This window comes from Lepisosteus oculatus, unplaced genomic scaffold (genome assembly GCF_040954835.1).
Source record: "Lepisosteus oculatus isolate fLepOcu1 unplaced genomic scaffold, fLepOcu1.hap2 HAP2_SCAFFOLD_347, whole genome shotgun sequence".
NCBI classification, from domain to species: Eukaryota; Metazoa; Chordata; class Actinopteri; order Semionotiformes; family Lepisosteidae; genus Lepisosteus; species Lepisosteus oculatus.
The window spans coordinates 1-20,652 of NW_027167879.1; the positions used below are offsets into that span (position 1 = coordinate 1).

The following is a 20,652-nucleotide window of genomic DNA, read 5'->3' on the forward strand; positions in this document are numbered from 1 at the left end:
TCCAGTTAAGAATGCTGGGTTTATCTCTGAACTATTAGAAGCTTTGCAGCTACTGACTGAAGTAGCTGTGGTAATGTGTAAATCACATAATAAAGAAATGTTTCCAGTAACTCGAGGGAACAACTTTGCAGATGCAACTGTCAGGTGAGCAATACTTGTAGAACAGTAGTCTGAGACCTCTGTGAAGCAGAGAAATGGACATGGTTAGAAAAGATTATGGGGCTGCAGGATGATGGGGTGTGGAGCTGACAGCACACCAGACGCCCTGCATGCCCTCACAGCCTAATGCCCTTTATAGCCCGACAAATGCACTCTGTTGGACACCCAGGTGGGAGTCAAATGGTGTGCCGGTTACCCAAAACTGGGTGAGAACCGGGTTTGAAGCAGTAACCACTTATGTGGTATCTGGATGTAATGTTTATCAAAGGAACTCAACTCAGTTCAGGTGCGGGTGCAACAGCTCAAAAGGCCTGCTCCTGAGGAACCTTTCAAACCTGGGAAATTGAAAATTGTAAAGGGAAACCTGGGCTCTTATAATCTGTTTTCCCAGTGGGTTGCTGCCACTGCCTCTGTGTCTACCAAACACTTGATAACAGAGATAAGCCCTCGGTGGGCACTGCCCTGCCCCTTGTATTATGATCAAGGAACACACTTCACGGGGAAGGTGTGTCAGGCTGTGGCTGCATTGTTCGGAGTGAGATGGACTGAGATCATCCTCAGTCTGCTGGAACAGTGGAATGAAGGAACAGATCTCTGAAAGATTGACTAGACATCAGACTGAAGGAACGCCATGGGATGCGGGCTGGATCAAACAGAACTGTGTAACAGCCTGTTTGATATCATCACGGGCCAATCAATGAAACTTCCTGGAGGGACGAATTTAGCTGGACGAATGGATTGTTGAATTTGCTAATTCCCTATTGTAGTATTGTAGGTTGCTAGGACTTAGCAAAGCACATCTATGATGAAGAAAAATATATATCATAATTATAATCCAGATGATTGGGGCATTGGTGCATGGCTACAGTCTGTGCTAGGAACATGGAGAGGGTCTCTGGTTCAATACATATTTGTGGGTCTGGTATTATTCGTTATGATCATATCGTTAATATCCTGTTTGAAAAACATGTGGACTAAAGCTGCTGCTTCTGTGCTAATTGTACGCCCTGAAAGGATCATGAAGGTCAAAAAATGATTTCATGGGAAAGGTTCTCTTATCTAGTGGCAGAACCTGATGGGTAGAACAATATAGTTTTAAGGGGGGTTACCCTTGGGAGTGAATCCCCTAGATGCAAATGATTTTTGTGGTTTGTTTGTTCATAATAAGATGTTTTGCAGGAACGGAACAAAGAGAAATTTTACAACTTCAGCTAGAATTGTTCTGCAAAACATCACAGCTGAGGCAGGGGAACAATGTGTAGATTTCTAAGAGTTATTACCCAGTTGTTGACCAATCTGTTGACCGATGTTGACCAAAAAAGCCTAAGATTATGCTGGGCTCCAGCCCACAGGGATTTACCTGTGCTGTAAGAACTAATGAGTGAATAAGGAGACTGGATTCTGGTGAAAGACTTCAGGAAAAAGAAATGGTGTTCACTCAGGTGGAGGGGGCTGTACCAGGTGCTGCTGACCACTGCCACTGCTGTGAAGGTCACAGAAATGGTGCCCTGGATTCATGCTTCCCACTGTAAAAAGGTCACAAACGAACTGAGCAAAGCGCAGGAGTGATGTCTCCACAAGGACAGATGGGGATAACCTGCTTGGGAATGATGTGCACAGCCCTTTTCCTTTTTATGTAGAAGCCTGTCACCACCACAAAAGAGGAAGAATCTAAACACGAAGCCTCTTTGTATACAAACTGGCTGAATGAAACTGATAATGAGGGGGATATGAGTAATTTGTGGTATAAATTTATAAATCATACTGTAAAGTTAAAGAAATTTAATGCATCTTGTTATATATGTGCTTTAATGCCTCATTCTACAGCCTCACCCATGCAACTTTTTATGAAATGTACTCTTTTATTAATATCACGTTAGAAGACTTAGACGCTATCAAACAAGAATTAAGGGGAGTTAGATTAATGGCACTTCAGAACAGGTTCGTGCTGGACCTTCAAAATGCAGCATCTGGAGGAGTCTATGCTTTAGTAGGAGACTCCTGTTGTACATATATTCCAGCTAATGACTATGATTATGGAAATCTTACGCTCGCTATTCAGCATTTGAAAGAACTAAAAGACAAGGTGAATAAAGAGAGAGGCATAAAAGATACACCGGCTTTTCTCTCCTGGTTAGAATCACTGTTTGGGCCAGGGGGAATGTTTTTCTTTTAAGTTACTAACACCGATTATAGGGGCTGTGATACTTGTCTTCCTGTTTTTATGTTGCTGTATGACATGTATTATTCCAATGCTTCGAAATATGGAAATATGGTACCTAGGGGGATAAACTGTTCATCCTTCCAGTCTGGAGAATTGGCAGCTGTCTGACGTCAGTAAGTGATCCTTAAAAAATTAATAGTTCCATGACAGTGTGCATCACCAGAAAATCAATTTAAATGCATTAAAACTCTTGTTATCCTTCTGATCATTGAAGTGTCATTGCCCCAGCACTGTATACTCTTACTTTTGACGCCTGTCTGAAGTTGGATCCATTTCTAAGAATGGTGACTCACATATCCTCATGCTCAACTTTGGCTCAACCACACAAACTATGAAGTTAATCATCTGCTTTTGCTCCAAGATTTATGTTACTAGGCTCTCTCCTGGGGATCCTCGTGTTCAAACATTGCCCTTATTGTGGATGATCCATGACAGAATTCAGGGAATTCAGAATTCTGATACCTCAGCTCAGATTCTGACTGGGCAGACTGTCATTGCCTGGTGTGAATGTGTGCATATCTGTTTTTGTGCATGTTCTGTGGCCTGTTGTACAGTACATCACAAATGAAAGGGAAATGGAAAACTAAAATAAGACTCAAGTGTTTAATCTTTCATTAACAGTGTTTCATTAGTATCTGTGCTAGATCCTGTCGTCCACTGCTTACCACGACAGGCTCTAGCACAGGATAGCAGCTTATACATTTAACAATCTCACTGCACAATGTTGTATATTCAAGGGCTGATCTTCTGTACTTTTTCTTTCACTTTTCATTTCCTAGAAACTCAGTCCTGCCAGGAATAATCTGAGAACAAAATCAATCTGAGTGAAAATCTAAGCAGAGGAAGATTGTTTTACAGAGTCAACAAGGTCTAATTCAAGGTCATCAGCACTAACAACATTCTCTCTGGAGACAGGCGATAAGAAAATTGAAAGTGTGTATTGTTACACAACAGCAGAGACTATGAGTTATGCTATCATGAGAGTGGTGATGGATTTTTTTCATTGCTTAGTTTTGCAGGTTCTGTACATTTGAACATTCAAAGTGACTAAAGTAAAGGAGTTTTCCCTTTTTACCACATAATTCCCAAAGATCAACACTAATAGAAAGCCTAATTCCAGCCAAGATTCAATTACTGTCTCTCAGGCATCCCAGCAGTGGATTTCATGACTTCAGACAGCCATCTTTATCAGTGGAGAACTCAATGCTCTTAGGTTTACTGGCAGAGTCTCACACTGGGTAATATGTTGGTAAATAATGTCCTATGGAATTCTACTATTGATCAATTCTACTATGGAACTGCGATGTGTCCTGAAAAAATCTTCTATGATAGTGGTACAGTCCATCACACCCCACCTACAGCCTTTAAAAGAGAAAAAAAAAATTCTGATATTATGGTGGAAAAAGAGCCCTGGAATCTTTGTAGAAGGACAAAAGATGGAAAGAATGGGCAGTGTAACCATGGCGAAGAGAAGGGAAATATTGGAGAGAGCTTTTTCATACACTTTTTATCATTGTTTTTCCAGCCCAACAATGATCAACAAATATGGGCAGGCGTCCTGTGCCAAATCCAATCTACCTTTCTTCCAAGCAAACAGGAATGTCAGTGAATTAAATATTGACATATGAAAATACCCAAAAATATGCAATCACACATATGCAGTTTGAGCAAACATAAGACAATACCCAAGTACCACAAACTACCAGGCATCATTAGCAGTTCGGGTGGGGAGCTGTGTCAGCATGCGTAGGCTGCAAAGGAACAAGTAATAGGTCTATTCCATGCTTAAAAGAGAAGAAAGAAAACACAACATTTCAGCTGTGGAGCCCTCACACCTGAAGAAGGCTCCACGGCCGAAACGTTGTGTTTTCTTTCTTCTCTTTTCATCTAGTGTCATTAGCCAGTTCCTGTCAAAATAAAATAGAAATGGATAACATTCTAGAGAGAGTTTGAAATACCAAGGTACAATTTAAACCATATTTCTTCCACTACAACCACAATATTTTGGAGAGATCGCTGAGCCTAACTGTTCTGGCATGCCCGTTAGCCTCCGTCCTGCTTCAGCAATGAATGCAACGGGGCACATTCTGAGGGAGATGCGGTCAATCAGGTTGCAGGAAAACCACTCTATGCTTTTTTTTGAGATCCTGAAAAGGACAGAAGGGCCATGTATATGTGTGCAGCTGGATTTGTAATTGCAGGTGGCGTAGCAAATTCTGCTGAAGCCCCACTGCCTGGTGTGGACGGTAGCTGTGCATGTTGCAGCAGAATTGTGCATGTGAGATCAAGGGGGCATGTCATGTGTTTGAGCACTTCACTCCCTTCCGGAAGCACATGATTCCCTGAGTCCCAAAAATTTGTAAGTTCTTTGGATGACCTGTGGACCGATCTTTCACGATGAAGAATTCCTTAAGAAGAATAGATCTCGGCCCACCATCCCAATGCCTCCATCTCAAAACAGCAACCTCCCGCTGACCTTAGTCTGCAAGGCAGTCCTTTCAAGTGCGATGATGACGCCGGGACCTTTGTTGCCTATTGTACGAGCTGAACTTTTGTGCTCATCAATTCAACGCTCTTTCCATCAACTCATCTTGTCTTTTGACGCTTCGTGTTTTGTGCTCCTTTGACTATCGGCATATCGGGTGACTGCAAACACTGAAGTTCTTGCTTACGGAGTGTGGAACAGTGTTTTCAAGTGATCGCTGTTCTGTCATGTTGACGCCGAGTGAATCTTTCTTTGGCAACATGGGCAGGCTGACAGCAAAAGTAATGGCAAATTTCTTGACTTATTTCTGAATGTGAATGTTCTTTAGAAAAGGGATGCGGCGTTGCTTCTCCCCCGTGTAAAGGTCACGCATTCCAGACGTGGTTATGAGCGAACAGTTGCCGCAAGTGTTTGAAAAGAGCAAGAGAGGAAGCAGCCCTGCCCCGTGTGAGGATCAAACTCAGGACCTTCAGATGATGAGACTGACGCGCTACCAACTACGCCAACGAGGCCAGCTGCAGTGCACAGCCGGAAAGTTTGCCTCATATGGATTTCAGTCGCCCGTTCCCCAATCTTTAGACGCCCTCTGCTGGATGTTGCATTTGCCTTTTGATCTCACCGATACTTTTTTGGTCTGTTTCTGTTGCGAGTCCGTTTTTCAGATCTCACCTAGCACAAGTCTCTCTGGCTGAAGTGGCCTCTCCGCTTCAGCATCGTGCCCTCACTCAGCCATTAAAAACGTCACTCGGACTTCTGACATGCTGACATGAAATGTCAAGAGAGAGTGGCGGAGACGCTTAAGGCAGAGAGAAGATGAAGAGGGAGCGTGGCTGCGAAATGATTGACAGCTGCATGACGCTCTCCATGCAAGGCGTGACCGCAGGCTAAAGGACACCTTTCGGCACATCAAGCTCTAAGCACACACCTGGAGGACGTGGGAAATGATACCGCTACCTCTCGCATGCAAAGCAAGCGCTGTACCATGCAAGCTAACCCCCCTCGCTGGGGCTCATGCCTCGGTGTCGCCTAGTGCCGCTTGTTCCCCTCTTACCGGGTGCAGTTCACTGCCCTTCGTCTGCAAGGCAGTCATGTAATTGCGGCTTTCTTGACTTATTGATGAAGGTCTGACTGGATGAGCGAATGACACCTCTCCCCCGTCCTCAAGCTCGCTGACAGAATAAAATGGAAAGTGCTGCCGTGGCTCATTGGTTTAGGGGTATGATTCTCGCTTAGGGTGTGGGGGGTCCTGGGTTCAACTCACGGATGAGCCCTTGTGTGCTCTTTTTGTCCTCGTCCACAAGACTGGGAACTGATATCCACATCACCTTGCAGCATCTGCTTATGGCAAACGATGGAATGTGACTAATGACTGAACGAGCCTGGTGAATACTCATCACGTGGCACAATGAGAGCGTGCAGTCAGCTGTCCAAGGCAGCAACCTCATTGCTCGTTCAAAAGAACACGTACTGAAAACTCATCACCACTATGTCGTAAATGAGCACCGCGATCGCTTGTTGTCATGCGTCCTTACTTGGGAAATGCAGAAGCAAAAACTGCCCTCTCTCAGCCACCGAAACGTGTGCGGCTCGCCTTGCACTCTCTGCGCCTCGCATATTTATGGAGCTGTCTGCTCTTCTTTCTGTTGAAGTGCGCAAGTTACGGGGCGTACTGCACACTATGATGTGCTCAATGACAGCTTTCAAGATTTGAAAACTATGAGCTTGATGGCTCAAGTCGAACGAATGTGGTTGTTACGCAATTGATGATCAAACGCACGTATTCTAACGATTCGTGAGAGTATGTTCTAAAGGTCCCTGGCTCGATCCCGGGTTTCGGCATTTTGTTTCATCGCGCCCTTTGTTCCTCTCTCCAGCGCCCCCTGCCTAAAGTGACGCTTCCCTTTTTCAGCCCGAAACGCAAGCGAGACACCAGCAGCTGTCCCTGCAGGTTTCCGTAGTGTAGCGGCTATCACGTTCGCATAACACGCGAAAAGTCCCCCGGTTCGAGACCGGGCGGAAACAGCCACGTTTTGCATGCTCCTGTACTTCACAGAGGTATTGAGCGACCGGTCATTTGTTCCCAATGTATTTCCCGTGCCTTCATGCACTCTTGTACCAAACGCACGTTCCTTCTGTACGCGGAGCCGATCATTTGCAATTGGGCTGTGCCGACAGACCAGGACGAGCTCTGTCGGCTCAAAAGCAGCGCAGGACCTGCAAGAACAACAGAAAGATTAGCATCCAGCGGGGGCTTCTTAGTGAGCCCAAGATCTCATCAAGAATCGGCTCCAGCAACAGGGCTGGGCGCATTGTTCCATTCTCCGACCACTCTCGGTGTAAACAAGTCCCTCCTGGTCTCTGCTTGAATTGCACTTTCCTGCGTTTGCTTTGGTGTAACTGGCTTCCCCTGCATGGGCGAATGTGAAGAAGATCCTTAGTAAGTCATTGAAGAAACCCGAGAAGAGGTCGGAGTGGCCTCTGTCGTTCATCAACGATCCAGTCAGGCAGTACTCCTCTGTAAAGCGCCGTTCGTTCACATCGATTGGCTTTTTTTTGCCTTCATTCGTGCAAGTAGTCAAAGCAGACGCCCCTATTCTGCCGTGACCCGGATTCGAACCGGGGTTGTTGCGGCCACAACGCAAAGTACTGACCACTATACAATCACGGCGAGTTACCGATACACACGTGGCAGGGCGGAAAAGGCTGTGCTCTCTTCATGTGACATAATTCGGAAAAGTCCTGACATTGCATTTCAACTGAGTCCCAGTATACATCGACCCTTCGACACTCTGAGTGACAACTCTCTTGCGTGTTTTCTCATATTTCTATAGTTTGCTTGCATGATGCCCGGAACAGCAGGGTTGTGCGCTCCTATATGGTCTAGCGGTTAGGATTCCTGGTTTTCACCCAGGCGGCCCGGGTTCGACTTTGGTATGGGAACGTGTCAGTTTTGCCTCCTGCTTTCCAAAAGATCAGCACTGTGTACGAAGGAGCCACATTAAAACTACTCAAACGTGCAAAACGTGCGAGAAGAGGGGGTGCTTGTTTCCAGCCGAAACTTCTCGCGTGTGAGACGAGCTGACCACCGCTGCAGGAGGTGGGAGGGTTACTCTGGTAGACAGGGCTGACCTTCGGCAATAGGATTTATACTCTCCAAGATGATATTTGCACTTTCTGGAGAGGCGATTATCTCCACTTCAGTAGCCCGATTTCGTCGATTGCGTGGAGAGGGCTGTAGAATGTGGCGCCGCCTTTCCTGCTCCGTCCATGACAGGCGTGCTGGTCTCTGGAGAGAGAGCACGGTCCATCAGCGCACTCCAATAAAGGCACTGGAAGCCGCTGAATCGCATTGGCGAAGCTCAGCACTGGGCCGCTGGGCACATCTTACCACTGTTTCCGTAGTGTAGTGGTTATCACGTTCGCCTCACACGCGAAAGGTCCCCGGGTGGAAACAGACTTCAGACTTCTTTTGTCGCCACGCACAAAAGGGGATTGGGGATTCGCCTAACGCTGTGATCGAACAGACCCACTCACCTCTTAGTGTGGCGGGATCTGCACAGTGCATGTCGCAGCGCATCCTGCTTTCACTTCAATGCGCGTCCTGATGTACCCCGGTCTCCCGCGTGACAGGTGGGGACAGGTGACAGGTCCTATACTAACGAGGAAGACATCGCTCTCTCCGACCCCCGGCATCGTGTCCCGACCAACCGTGCTGGAAGCCGACGCGTGCTGTGATTCCTTTACGGAGCAGAAATGACAACCGAGGAGCCGAGAGATCATTTCAGCATTTCACGTCTGAACGGAAAACACAAACGACCAACTCAGAATGACTTGCCTTTGACGCTTTTCAAAGCGTTCTTTGTGCACGACGACTGCGCCGCCTAGCAGATACAAATGGGTTGTACAACTTTGAACTAGTAAATGGAAGAGGGCTAAGCCCCCTCTCTTTTAGCCCAGGTTCGATCTGTCTCCCAGAATCACCAGGGCGCACACACACACACCCGTGTCGTTGAAGTGCTCTGCTTCATTTCTAAGGGCAACTCAACATTCACTCCTACCCCGAGTGCAGAAAAGACAGCATCCGCAGCAACAACAGCTCAGGTCTCTGCACAGGAGCTAAGCTGCCCCCATCTCCTCTGCTCTGCGGCTCCTGCGGAGTGGAGTCCTGCCTGGAGCCGTGTTTGCAGGCGGCGGCTCCCCACGCTCTGTCTGTGCGTCATGAAATTAATTAATAACGTTAATAAATTTATAAAGTTAATTTATAAAGTTAATAAAGTTATAAATTAGAAATTAATAACAATATAATTATATTCATGTACTGCAACACAAGAATAGTACACGCTGTACATTGTCTGTCGATAATGTTTCTGTAGTGCTTTAGTGGGTTAGGTTTCTGACTTCCATGTCACACGGTCTATGATTGAATCCCATGGAACTATGACTTTATTTTTTAACAAACATTTCTTTGAAAAAATGAAACGTTTCCCTTGGTCAGAGATTAAATAAAACCTCACTTTTTTTAGGTTTTACTGTGCAGAGTGAGGTTTTACCTCACTTTTTTTGAGCAGAAGGTTTACTGTGACCTGAGAAGGGCCGGCATCCAATCACGGTGGTACACACACACACACACACACGCTCTCACTCATCTGAGCTACACGGCTACCAAGATGATCTCGGGTGCGCCGAGCTGGTACGGAACATATTGAACTGATCGACAGCGAATTGTCTCTCAGACAGGCTTTTCACCTCTAAGCTCCCTGACTGACAGTGATCAGCTAGGTAGTGAAACAGTCAGCTGCTTCTAAGCCTTAAACAGCTGCATCTCGGCGCTTCCACGGACAGATGATTTGAAAGCCGAACATCACCCATTGGGAACACCTTACTATCACTAGTTTAAGAGACTCTTAAGGTCTTGCAGAGGTGCCTGTCTAATAGCATGCGCTTTGCAAGCTATAGGTGTTTAGGCTGAGGCAGAATGCCTGTTAACAAAATGTTTTTCTAAAGGTGTGTCCAAGTGGCTGCAAAAGGACAACACTCCCGGGGCGCTGTGGCTTAGTTGGTTAAAGCGCCTGCCTAGTAAACAGGAGATCCTGGGTCCGAATCCCAGCGGTGCCTTCTTTGTTCTGTCTTCTCGAACACTACTGGTCATTATGGACAACCGCTTACGACTAGACTTAATTAAATGCAAGTATTCATTTCCTGTCTTTAACGCGACTTGTTCTTCTTAAAATGGATGCAACTTGCAAAACATGAAATACAAACCTTGCTAATCAGCGCTAGCGGCTGGCAAAAAAAAAAATAAGTCAGCAATGTTTTTTTTCTTTAACCTTAACCCTGCTAATGGAGAAGAGTTAAACGACCGAGTCTATGCAGCTTAAACGGTGCGCATGTCGGGTCCTTAGCTGATAGGGTGGTAAATCACGCTCACCCCAGTCCTTAATCTTTTAAAGAGGATACAAAATTGAACCTAGTCGCCACATCACATACATCCTATTCAACGATAAAAAGGTAACATCTATCCTTGCTCCAGAGTAAATCTCACGTTGAGGGCATATTTTTTTCCACTTTACCATGAGTCGGGCTCGGCTGCACAGAGGCGAGAGCAGAGCAATGAGGTCACAGGGACAGGGGAGTCACACGCTGGCGGTTTGAACACGCGGAAGATCACTGAGGGATCCACAGTATATGGACCCTCCGTGCGCCATCAGTCCACACTCCGGACTCTGAATCCTGCCATCCGAGTTAAGATCTCGGCGGAACCTGAGGCACAGTTCCTTCTTAAAACGTAATCTGGTGAGCATTTCTAGAATCGTACTTGTATAGATGCAGCCTTTAATGTGTTGCTAGGTTAAAATGGATGACTTCTTGAACTTCAGTAGGCAACTGCCCTCTTGATTTCGGATTTAATTTCTTTATTACAGGGTCGCTTTTATGAAGACAGAGTCATGTTCAGGTACTTTGCTTGATGGAGGAAGCTCATTTCGGACTCTGTGATCTGCTCACCTGGAAAGGTCTACTGTACTACTACAAGAGAGAAGTAGAGTCTGGAAGAAGGGACAATTTTATGATGCTTTGGAAGGTAATGTTTTTTTTTTCTTTGAAATCGAAATGAATCAGAATATCAGTGCAAAAGACAAACTCTTGGTTTGGTTTAAAGAGATATGGTTTTAAAACAGACAAAATGTAGAAAACAGGTGGTTCTCACTTTTGGAAAAGAATGGACCGGGGGTAATATTTTACTAGTTGCAGGGCTGAGATCACTGGGTTACAGTGCTGTAGTGTTATACCAGGGACAGTGGCGCAATGGATAACGCATCTAACTACGGATTAGGAGATCGTAGGTTCGACTCCTGCCTGGCTCGGGTCGTTTTAAAACACATCGGGCTACTCCCCAAGTAGCTTGTGCTACTTACTGCATTGTAATCGTACCCAGTAAGATATTTCCTTCATATAAATGAACTGCACCTGACAGCTTTAGAAAAACACCTGGGCTCAGTACGGTGCTGAGAGCTCAGCGTTGCTGTTGTTCTAATTAGCACGCACGATTATTGCTAGTTGAAAACTTTTCCCAATACCCCGCTTCCGCCGGTTTGCAATACAATCGGCGAAAGCAATTTTTGACAATCTCGTCAGAGACTGAGCAAGGTGTTTAAAGACAGATTTGGTCATGGTGACATCATGGTAGAAAGAAACGAGCTTGTTACGTCTCAACAGAAACGCTCTTTAGCTCTTTCAGCGTTATGCAGAGAACAGCGTCTGTCGAGATCACTTTTGAGTCAGCGCGAAACGCCGTGTGCTGTCAGTTTGATTTCATATTGCTCGTAGCGGCGCCCGGCTTTTGTCTGTCAAACGTTAGGTTGCGCTTCTTCATGCTGCATCGTCGGCATGAGTGGAGCTTTTTAAACGTCTGTACTTACTGCGCCCCATAAGAAATCGTTTGTCCCCGTTCAAAAGAGATTGTGCGATGTCCTGCAGCGTTCGCAAAGCAAACCTTTGACAGTTTGAAAAGAGGAATGTATTCTGCTTCCTGTGCGTGCAGTAGTTACAAAGTTGAACGTCTTTACACGATCTGCTGCAGTTTTCAGTGGGCGAGCTTTGTCAGCTTTGTCGGCTCGGGAAACATCATGGGCAGTGTCCTGCATGTTTTCTGTGTATAGCTGTCTTTTAACGCATACAGAATTCATTAGAAATCATTGATTTCTCCAATTAACAAGGGTCCCTTTTGAACCTGCGAGAAGCATTCCTTCAATGTAACAGATTTACTCCGGGGAAAGGCAGCATGACATTGAGAGTAGCTCAAGCTTTCAGCACCCGTATCGGACTGCGTGTATGCAGACACCGCTCAGAATCCCCTGTAAGATTCTCCTTCAATTCCGTTTTGCAGTGCTTTAGCTCTTTCAAAAGGCTTCGCTTTCCTATTCATAATCCAAGGCTCATGACAGCATTTGAAACCAACCGCCACTGCGTTGGCCAGGAATCGAACCCGGGTCAATTGCTTGGAAGGCAGCTATGCTCAACACTATACCACCAACTCACACCCGCAGGCGCCCTGCAGGACACCACCAGAGAATGCTCACGATTTCGGAAGCTGTCTCCGGGACGTGCTGATTCCACACATCCTGAATAAATCATGATATTGTTAGTTGCTGTAGCTAGACGTTCAAATGAGTTTCATGGCCAGATGGACTGTTTCCTCCAGCGATTTCGATTTTTAAGAACTTTTATTTCCTTTTCACAATAAAATACAGGGCATCACAAATGCTTTACATTAATATACATACTTAAAACAGTATATATGATCACATCTTATTACATTTTGACACGGTACGAGTTACATAGCAACAATTTCTTTTTTCTGAAGCAAATCACATTCTTTACTTAAACATGATAGTGTTTTTCACAGTTTCTTGAGATATTGACCTATGCCCTCTATTTCCCACAGATTTTCTGCTTCCTCCCTCCCTTCTCTCCACAGATCTCTGAGGTAATAGTTCTCTCGGGTGATGAACAGGGCCAGGCTACCTGCTGCCTTGACTGGGACCTCGATGCCTTTGAACAGCCCCATGTTCCTCACTCTCCACAGGGCGTCTTTCCCACTGTTCACCATGGCCCAGATCCTGTCAAACACGTCAGGAGGAAGTTTGACAGGAGAGATGCCGTATATGACGAAAGCAGCGGTCAGGGTAAATTGGGGCGAGAGAGCTTGCAACCAATCTTCAAACTGTGCCCAGAAGGCCTTAGCAAAAAAGCAGGACCACAGGAGATGGGTCACAGTCTCCTCCTCGCCGCAGCCCACCCTAACGCAGCGAGGGCTGGGTGTGAGGACCATACGGTACAAGAAAGTTCGTACTGGTAAGCACTGGTCGACGACACTCCAGGCTAAATCTCTGTGAATGTTGCACAGAAACTTAGAGGATGTGTGTTTCCACACCTTCCTTGTTTGGGCTGATGTTAAAATGCCCACAGGGGTCTGCCTATTGTTCTGGGGTGCAAAGAAATCTTCCAGTTTTTGGACGCTGACATCTTGGAGGGGAATATGGCCAATTGTGTGAGATCTTAGAAAACTTTTAACTGTCCCATAAATTGCAGGGCATGTGTCAGAGAGTGGGACATCCAGCTTGGGTCTGACACCCCACACTCTGAACACCTCCCTACCTACCCAGAGCCTGGAAAAATAAGTCCAGGTACGCGCTGCAGGTGCTGTTGCAAAGCCTCTCAGCACAGAGGCCAGGAAAATGCACAGCAGCTTCGTAGCAATATCTGGGACAGACTTCCCCCCTGAGGGTAGCGGCCTGTACATTATTTCCCTTCTGAGTCTTTCCTGCTTCCCACCCCATAGAAATTGAAACATCAATCTCCTCAGCACCGCCGCAACACGGTGTGGGATTGGGAAGGTAGAAGCCAGAAAATTCAAGACAGGCAAGAGCTCGGCTTTGATGACCAGCACCTTCCCTGTCATGGTGAGGTCTCGGTCCTTCCATTGCATCAGTTTTTTGTTTAAGATTGGCAATTTGTTCTGCCAATTTACTGTTCCCATCTCTTCTCCAAAATACACCCCCAGGACCTTAATTCTCTTCTCTTGCAGCCTGAGATCATGTCCTTCTTTTGGCTCCCTCCAGTTCTGATAAAAAATCTCGCTCTTAGATTTGTTAATTTTTGCAGAGGAAGCCAAAGAGAAACGATCACAGCACTGCAGAGCTCTGCTAATTGAGGCATTGTCAGAGAGGAGCAGGGTGACGTCATCCATGTATAGAGATGTCTTTAGCTCTCCTCCCCCACTTCCAGGTACTGGTATCCCATTAATGGCCTGATCCTGGCGCAAGGCACAGGCTAAGGGCTCCATAGCCAAAATGAATAACAAGGGGGATAATGGGCAGCCCTGCCTCACAACAGACTTCAAAGGGGCGTGATCTATTGCCATTAACCATTACTCTGCTGTTGCTACCTGTGTACAGCAGGTTAATCCACTTTCTCATGATGGGGCCAAACTTCATGTGCTCAAGTACCGAAGTTAAGTACTGCCGGTTTAGGCGGTCAAAGGCCTTTTCTAGGTCTACACCTAAAATGCACAGAAGGAGGGAGCGATCCTCTGAGTACAGACAGACATCCCTCAACAAGGCCAGGTTGTCGCTCATCAGGCGTCCTGCTATCCCACAAGTCTGTTCTTTCCCTACCAGTGAGGCCACTACATTTTGTAGGCGCAGGAAAAGGGCTTTGGACAGGATCTTAGTGTCCACGCCTAACAGGCTGAGGGGTCTCCAGTTCTTTATGTCATTCTTTGCTCCTTTCTTAAACAAGAGAGAGATAGTGCCTTCTCTTAAGGAGTCAGGCAGCAATTCTGTCTTATAGCTTTCCTCGAATAGGAGCAGTAGCGGATCCTGAAGCAGATCCCAAAAGGTGCAATAAAATTCTTTAGGGAGCCCGTCAGCACCCGGAGTTTTCCTCTTCTGTAAGCTCTCCATAGCCTGTCTCAGCTCTTCTACTGTCAAATCCCTCTCAAGTACTTCCCTATCTTCTTCACTCAAAACGTTTTCTAGCTTTGAGGTAAAAAAATGAATTTCTTCATCCTTTACCTCTGTAGAGCTGTGCAGTCTTGAGTAGAAGGCCTCAGTGCAGGAGAGGATTGCACTCGGCTCTGTTCTCTCTCGTCCCTCCTCATCAACTACACTTTCCATGACAGACTTGGAGCCTACCACTTTCCTGAAAAAGAGGCGAGAACACTTCTCATTTTCTTCCAAGAACTGCACTCGAATACTTTCTTCGGCTATGCTCCGGATGTCCTTTTTTAAAAGGGTGATATCCTCGAGCACATCGAAGCCACTGTGCATCATCGTGTAGAGACGCTGCAGCTGCCTCTGTTTCCTGGCTAGCACTCCTCTCCGTCTGGCAGCAGCCTTCCTTCCCTCAGCCATGAAAAAGGCCTTTGTCCTCACCTTCACCTCCTCCCACCACTCTCCTACTGACCCGTACAGACACTGCAAGGACAGCCACTGTGATAGTTTCTCCTTGTAGCGGGATACTACCCCCTCGTTCTCTAGCAGCTTTGTGTTGAGTTTCCAGAGGCCTGGGCCAAAGACAGTCCCGCCCTGGAGTTCCACTCTACACCCTAAAGCCTGATGATCTGAGAAGAAGACAGGCTGAAGAGTGACCCCAACAACTTTCACTCTCTCTGAGACAAAGCAATAGTCAATTCTGGAGCTGCTATTCCTCCCTGACCATGTATATCCTGCTGTTGTGGGATATATACATCTATATGTGTCTGAGAGTTTAAAGTCTTGAACTAAGTTATGCAGGGCCAGTGAGCTGGAATCCAATTTTATCGGAGAGCTAGACTGCCTGTCTGTGTGCTCTAAGATACAATTAAAATCCCCTCCCACTATCACGTCTGTGCTACATAACAATAGGGGGGAGAGTGCCTTGAGTAGCTCCACCCTTCCTCCCACGTCAGTAGGACAATACACATTGATTAGCCGCAGGTTAACAGTCCCCCATTCCACATCCACACACAGCAACCTGCCATCTATGACCCTCTGAATACTTTTCAATTTGACAGCCCATCCTTTGAAAAGAATGGCCACGCAAGAGGCTCTGTTGTTATTGTCCCCTGACCAAACAGAAGGCCCTTTATCCCACCTATCTTCAAAGCTTTTATACCTCTCTTGATAGGCTAAAGCACACTCCTGCAACATCAACACATCTCCCTCTCTCTGCTGGAGGTAATCAAAGACAGACTGGCATTTCACTCTGTCATTGATACCTCTGGTGTTAAGAGAAATTATGTTTAGAGCCATATTACATAAGAAAGTGGAACCAGTCTTTACAAAACACATTTCTCTTTGGTCTCACCTGTTACCTTCTTCTTTTTTTTTTTCTTCTTCCCAATTTCCTGCCAGCCATCCTCTGAATGAGCCTTCATCAGGGTGGCAGCAGTAAAAGCATTCACGGAGTCCATTTCAAGGAAGGGGGTAGAAGGAGGGGTGGAGGGGTTCCAGCTGTCCCCATCGCCATGCTCTCCTTCCTCCTCGCTCGGGGAGAAAACAGAGTCATTTTTCCTTTTCCTCAAGTCCAGCTCCTGGGAGCACTGAGGGGAAAGGGGTGCAGCCGATGAGTTTATTGAGTTTATTGGCGTAGGCGTGAGGGCAGTTCTTAAAAACGTGTCCTTCCGAGCCACATAAATTGCACTTTGGCAGCATTGAACAGTCAGAGGCTAAATGTCCGTGTTTGCCACAGGTCTTGCAGCATTTCACAGTGCAGGACGATGCCAGGTGTCCCACAGCACCACAGCGCCGACACACCTTTGGTTGTCCCACATAAAAAACATAGCCATTGCAGGCGCCCAGCCGGATTGTAGAGGGCAGGTGCCTTAAGCCTCCATTTACATTGTCCGGTAGCAAGCGAACCTCGAATTTCCTTGCTCCTGTTTTTATACCGTCAACATCTCTAACCTCAGTTCCATGGTGGACGGTGCAGTTCTGCTTAAGCCAGGTGTGAATGTCCTCCGTCTTTGCCAGTTCCGAGAACATAACAACATGCACCGTTTTCTTCTCTCTCTGTGTCAGAGGCTGCAAGTTGATCTTCTCAAGGGCAGGAACTTTCCCTCTTTTTGCCTCAAACACATCCACACATTGTTCAAACAGAGAATAGGTAGCAAAAACAACCTCAAATGCTTTCTGACCTGGGAGAGCGAAGATGAAATCCAAGTGCCGAGGTTCAAAGCCAAGTTCCTTCTGTAACACTTCTCTGCTGAACTGCATACGATCCATGAAGAGGTCATCCAAAAGCTCAAAACGTACAGCATTCTTGCGGGATCCAAAGGTTGCCATCTCAAACTGCAAAACAAACACTGCTTCCACAAAACAAGAAAACAATCCAACTACTCCAACTACAGGCTGATCAAGGTATCTCCCCTGCCAGGTAAGCCGAGAGCCGCAGGCGCTGAGCCCGGAGCTGAACGGGCCCCACTGGCTCGTTTGTAAGGCCAGGTGCATTGCCAACCACGACCGGCAGGGCAGAGGCCTTGAAGGCGGCCTGGGCTCCTGCAGCTGTCGAGCCACGCACTCTGGTTTCTCTTCATCTCGTACAAATCTTTTGCCTTTTACTAAAGATTTCCATGGAGAGGAGCATGAATGAGTTCCATACAATTTTTGTGCTTCCCTGCCTTCGGGTGTGGGGCGCAGCTGGGCTGGTCAAAGAGAGAAAACAAAACCGCTCACAATCGCTCTTATTACGGCGACTGTGGCCGTCTGCTCAGCGAGTCCTCGGTCTCCGCCTGTCTGATTGGCGCTCTTTTCTTTGGGGGGCGGGAAGTGTCCGGCCGCAAATATGAAGCGTACAGCAACGACATGCCATGAGACGATTGATAACGATTTCCATAGGATCCCCGCGGTTGCCTGGCAACCGTCAGCTTTGGGCAGTGGCAGTATCGTAGCCTGTGAGGTTTAGCCGAGGCGCGATTATTGCTAGTTGAAAACTTTTCCCAATACCCCGCTTCCGCCAGTTTGCAATACAATCGGCGAAAGCAATTTTTGACAGTCTCGTCAGAGACTGAGCAAGGTGTTTAAAGACAGATTTTGTCATGGTAACATCATGGTAGAAAGAAACAAGCTTGTTACGTCTCAACAGAAACGCTCTTTAGCTCTTTCAGCGTTATGCAGAGAACAGCGTCTGTCGAGATCACTTTTGAGTCAGCGCGAAACGCCATGTGCTGTCAGTTTGATTTCATATTGCTCGTAGCGGCGCCCGGCTTTTGTCTGTCAAACGTTAGGTTGCGCTTCTTCATGCTGCATCGTCGGCATGAGTGGAGGTTTTTAAACGTCTGTACTTACTGCGCCCCATAAGAAATCGTTTGTCCCCGTTCAAAAGAGATTGTGCGATGTCCTGCAGCGTTCGCAAAGCAAACCTTTGACAGTTTGAAAAGAGGAATGTATTCTGCTTCCTGTGCGTGCAGTAGTTACAAAGTTGAACGTCTTTACACGATCTGCTGCAGTTTTCAGTGGGCGGGCTTTGTCAGATGGCTTGGAAAAACGCACTGTGTTTCGGCTCGGGAAACATCATGAGCAGTGTCCTGCATGTTTTCTGTGTATAGCTGTCTTTTAACGCATACAGAATTCATTCGAAATCATTGATTTCTCCAATTAACAAGGGTCCCTTTTTGAACCTGCGAGAAGCATTCTTTCAATGTAACAGATTTACTCTGAGGAAAGGCAGCATGACATTGAGAGTAGCTCAAGCTTTCAGCACCCGTATCGGACTGCGTGTATGCAGACACCGCTCAGAATCCCCTGTAAGATTCTCCCTCAATTCCGTTGTGCAGTGCTTTACCTCTTTCAAAAGGCTTCACTTTCCTAGTCACATTCCAAGACTCATCGAACCCGGGCTGTTTCCTCCAGCGGTATAGTATTGCAGTGAGACAGCACGATGCCTGCAAGACTATGTCACGCTAAACGCCACAGATTGTGTTTGTCCCTTCGTGTCAGTCGTCCTGCAGCCACGGGAAGTGGGACACAAACATGCTGCAATGCTTTCAGGACGTTAGGATTTGTTTGTGCAACATCCGAGAAGAGTACTTGTGGCTTGAATGTGAACTGTACGTGCCCGCCCCCTTTCCTCTGTAGTGCATGAGTTCCTCCCGGCATGCCCTTCGTCATTGTTCTGTCATCTTGTATTTAAAGGGTTGTATTTCTGCTGCTGAAAATAAGCAACGGTTTTCTCACAACGCCCTTTGTTCCCGACGGAGCCCTTGTCTGTCATGAAATTATTTAAAACCTCAAGCTAGAAGAAGGAGACGACAAATATGAAGCGTTACAGCAACGACATGCCATGAGACGATTGATAACGATTTCCATAGGATCCCCGCGGTTGCCTGGCAACCGTCAGCTTTGCGCAGTGGCAGTATCGTAGCCTGTGAGGTTTAGCCGAGGCGCGATTATTGCTAGTTGAAAACTTTTCCCAATACCCCGCTTCCGCCGGTTTGCAATACAATCGTCGAAAGCAATTTTTGACAGTCTCGTCAGTGCGTGACATAGTCTTGCAGGCATCGTGCTGTCTAACTGCAATACTATACCGCTGGAGGAAACAGCCCGGGTTCAATGAGCCTTGGAATGTGACTAGGAAAGTGAAGCCTTTTGAAAGAGGTAATGTCAACGCTTTTTTAACAGAGTACCAAAAAAGCGTCTTTTTTGAAGGCCTGGGCACTGAGCATTGTTGGTTCAGTGGTAGAATTCTCGCTTCTCACGCGGGAGGCTCTGGTTCGATTCCCAGCCAAAGCAGTGGCTTTTGCAGCGAGCGGCTCCATCACTTGCATCCCCTTGCAACTCGCAACTGAAAACCCACTGAAGCTAAGCAGGTGTGAGCCAGGTCAGTACCCGGATGAGGGTAAGCTACAGGGAAAAACAAAGTTTCCAGCTGGAAGCGGTGTTAATGGTGCCGGCGGGGGGGCGCTCACCCTGAGGTCTGTGCGGGTCCCAATGCCCCAGCATAGTGACGGAGACGCTGTGTTGTAAAAGGGCGCTGTCTCTTGGATGAGATGTAAAACCGAGGTCACAGCGCTCTGTGGTCATTAAAAATGACCACCAAAACCTTTGACAAAAGCTCTTGGTAATTGATGGTCTTCAATAATGCTTCTCCTTTAGGTACATTTTAAATCAGCTGAAAAATGCTGTGAAATGGGGGGTCACTTCACGCCAGTGTAGGATTTGGGTTACAAGAACTATAAAACTGCACGAGAAAGCCCGTACACTGAATTACACGGCTTTCAATTCAAAGGAGGGCAAAAGAAATTCCCTGAGTTCGATTTTTTGCAGCACAGAGAGGATTGCTGTCGTGAGGCTGGTTAGCTCAGTTGGTTAGAGCTAATAACACCAAGGTTGTGGGTTCGAGTCCCGTACGGGCCAGGTCCTTTTCTCCTCTCTTACAAAAGCTGTTAGGTTCCTTTCCGTGGTGAGATGGGTTGTCATGCAACGCTGCTACATAGTGCCGACAGACAATTAAATGACAAAAATGAAGAGAGTTAAAGCAGCTGGAAAGATTTTCTTACAACTTTTGAGCTGACACAGTTTTGGAAAATGTTTTCTTCACGCTGCACTGTACCACATAGGCAGCCAAGAGTCTCCAAAACAAAACAGAATTGACAGTCATATAATGTCCATTAACCCCGGTTTTAAACACAGCATCATGTCTGCCATCATAAGAATATGAGTCCAATATTTTAGAATATAGTCAGAATGTCTTCTAACCTTACCTGTGGTGTCTTTAATCCCTATTGCTCAATGCATGATGTACGTAC

The 20,652-nt window shown here is 46.6% G+C and overlaps 7 non-coding genes across 7 annotated transcripts; 5 read left to right on the forward strand and 2 right to left on the reverse strand.

Annotated features, from left to right (window-relative positions):
• Positions 1-5,307: 5,307 nt before the first annotated feature.
• trnam-cau (transfer RNA methionine (anticodon CAU)) lies at positions 5,308-5,380 on the reverse strand. Its single transcript has one exon. It is a non-coding gene; the product is annotated as a tRNA-Met (tRNA).
• A 2,084-nt stretch (positions 5,381-7,464) lies between these two features.
• On the reverse strand, positions 7,465-7,536 carry trnah-gug (transfer RNA histidin (anticodon GUG)). The gene has a single exon. It is a non-coding gene; the product is annotated as a tRNA-His (tRNA).
• Positions 7,537-9,909: 2,373 nt separating this feature from the next.
• Positions 9,910-9,983, forward strand: trnat-agu (transfer RNA threonine (anticodon AGU)). The gene has a single exon. It is a non-coding gene; the product is annotated as a tRNA-Thr (tRNA).
• A 1,379-nt stretch (positions 9,984-11,362) lies between these two features.
• Positions 11,363-11,504, forward strand: LOC138227358 (U4 spliceosomal RNA). The gene has a single exon (XR_011184943.1). It is a non-coding gene; the product is annotated as a U4 spliceosomal RNA (small nuclear RNA).
• Positions 11,505-17,422: 5,918 nt separating this feature from the next.
• On the forward strand, positions 17,423-17,541 carry LOC138227359 (U5 spliceosomal RNA). The gene has a single exon (XR_011184944.1). It is a non-coding gene; the product is annotated as a U5 spliceosomal RNA (small nuclear RNA).
• A 229-nt stretch (positions 17,542-17,770) lies between these two features.
• Positions 17,771-17,912, forward strand: LOC138227355 (U4 spliceosomal RNA). Its single transcript, XR_011184940.1, has one exon. It is a non-coding gene; the product is annotated as a U4 spliceosomal RNA (small nuclear RNA).
• A 1,330-nt stretch (positions 17,913-19,242) lies between these two features.
• LOC138227357 (U4 spliceosomal RNA) lies at positions 19,243-19,384 on the forward strand. The gene has a single exon (XR_011184942.1). It is a non-coding gene; the product is annotated as a U4 spliceosomal RNA (small nuclear RNA).
• Positions 19,385-20,652: the final 1,268 nt, after the last annotated feature.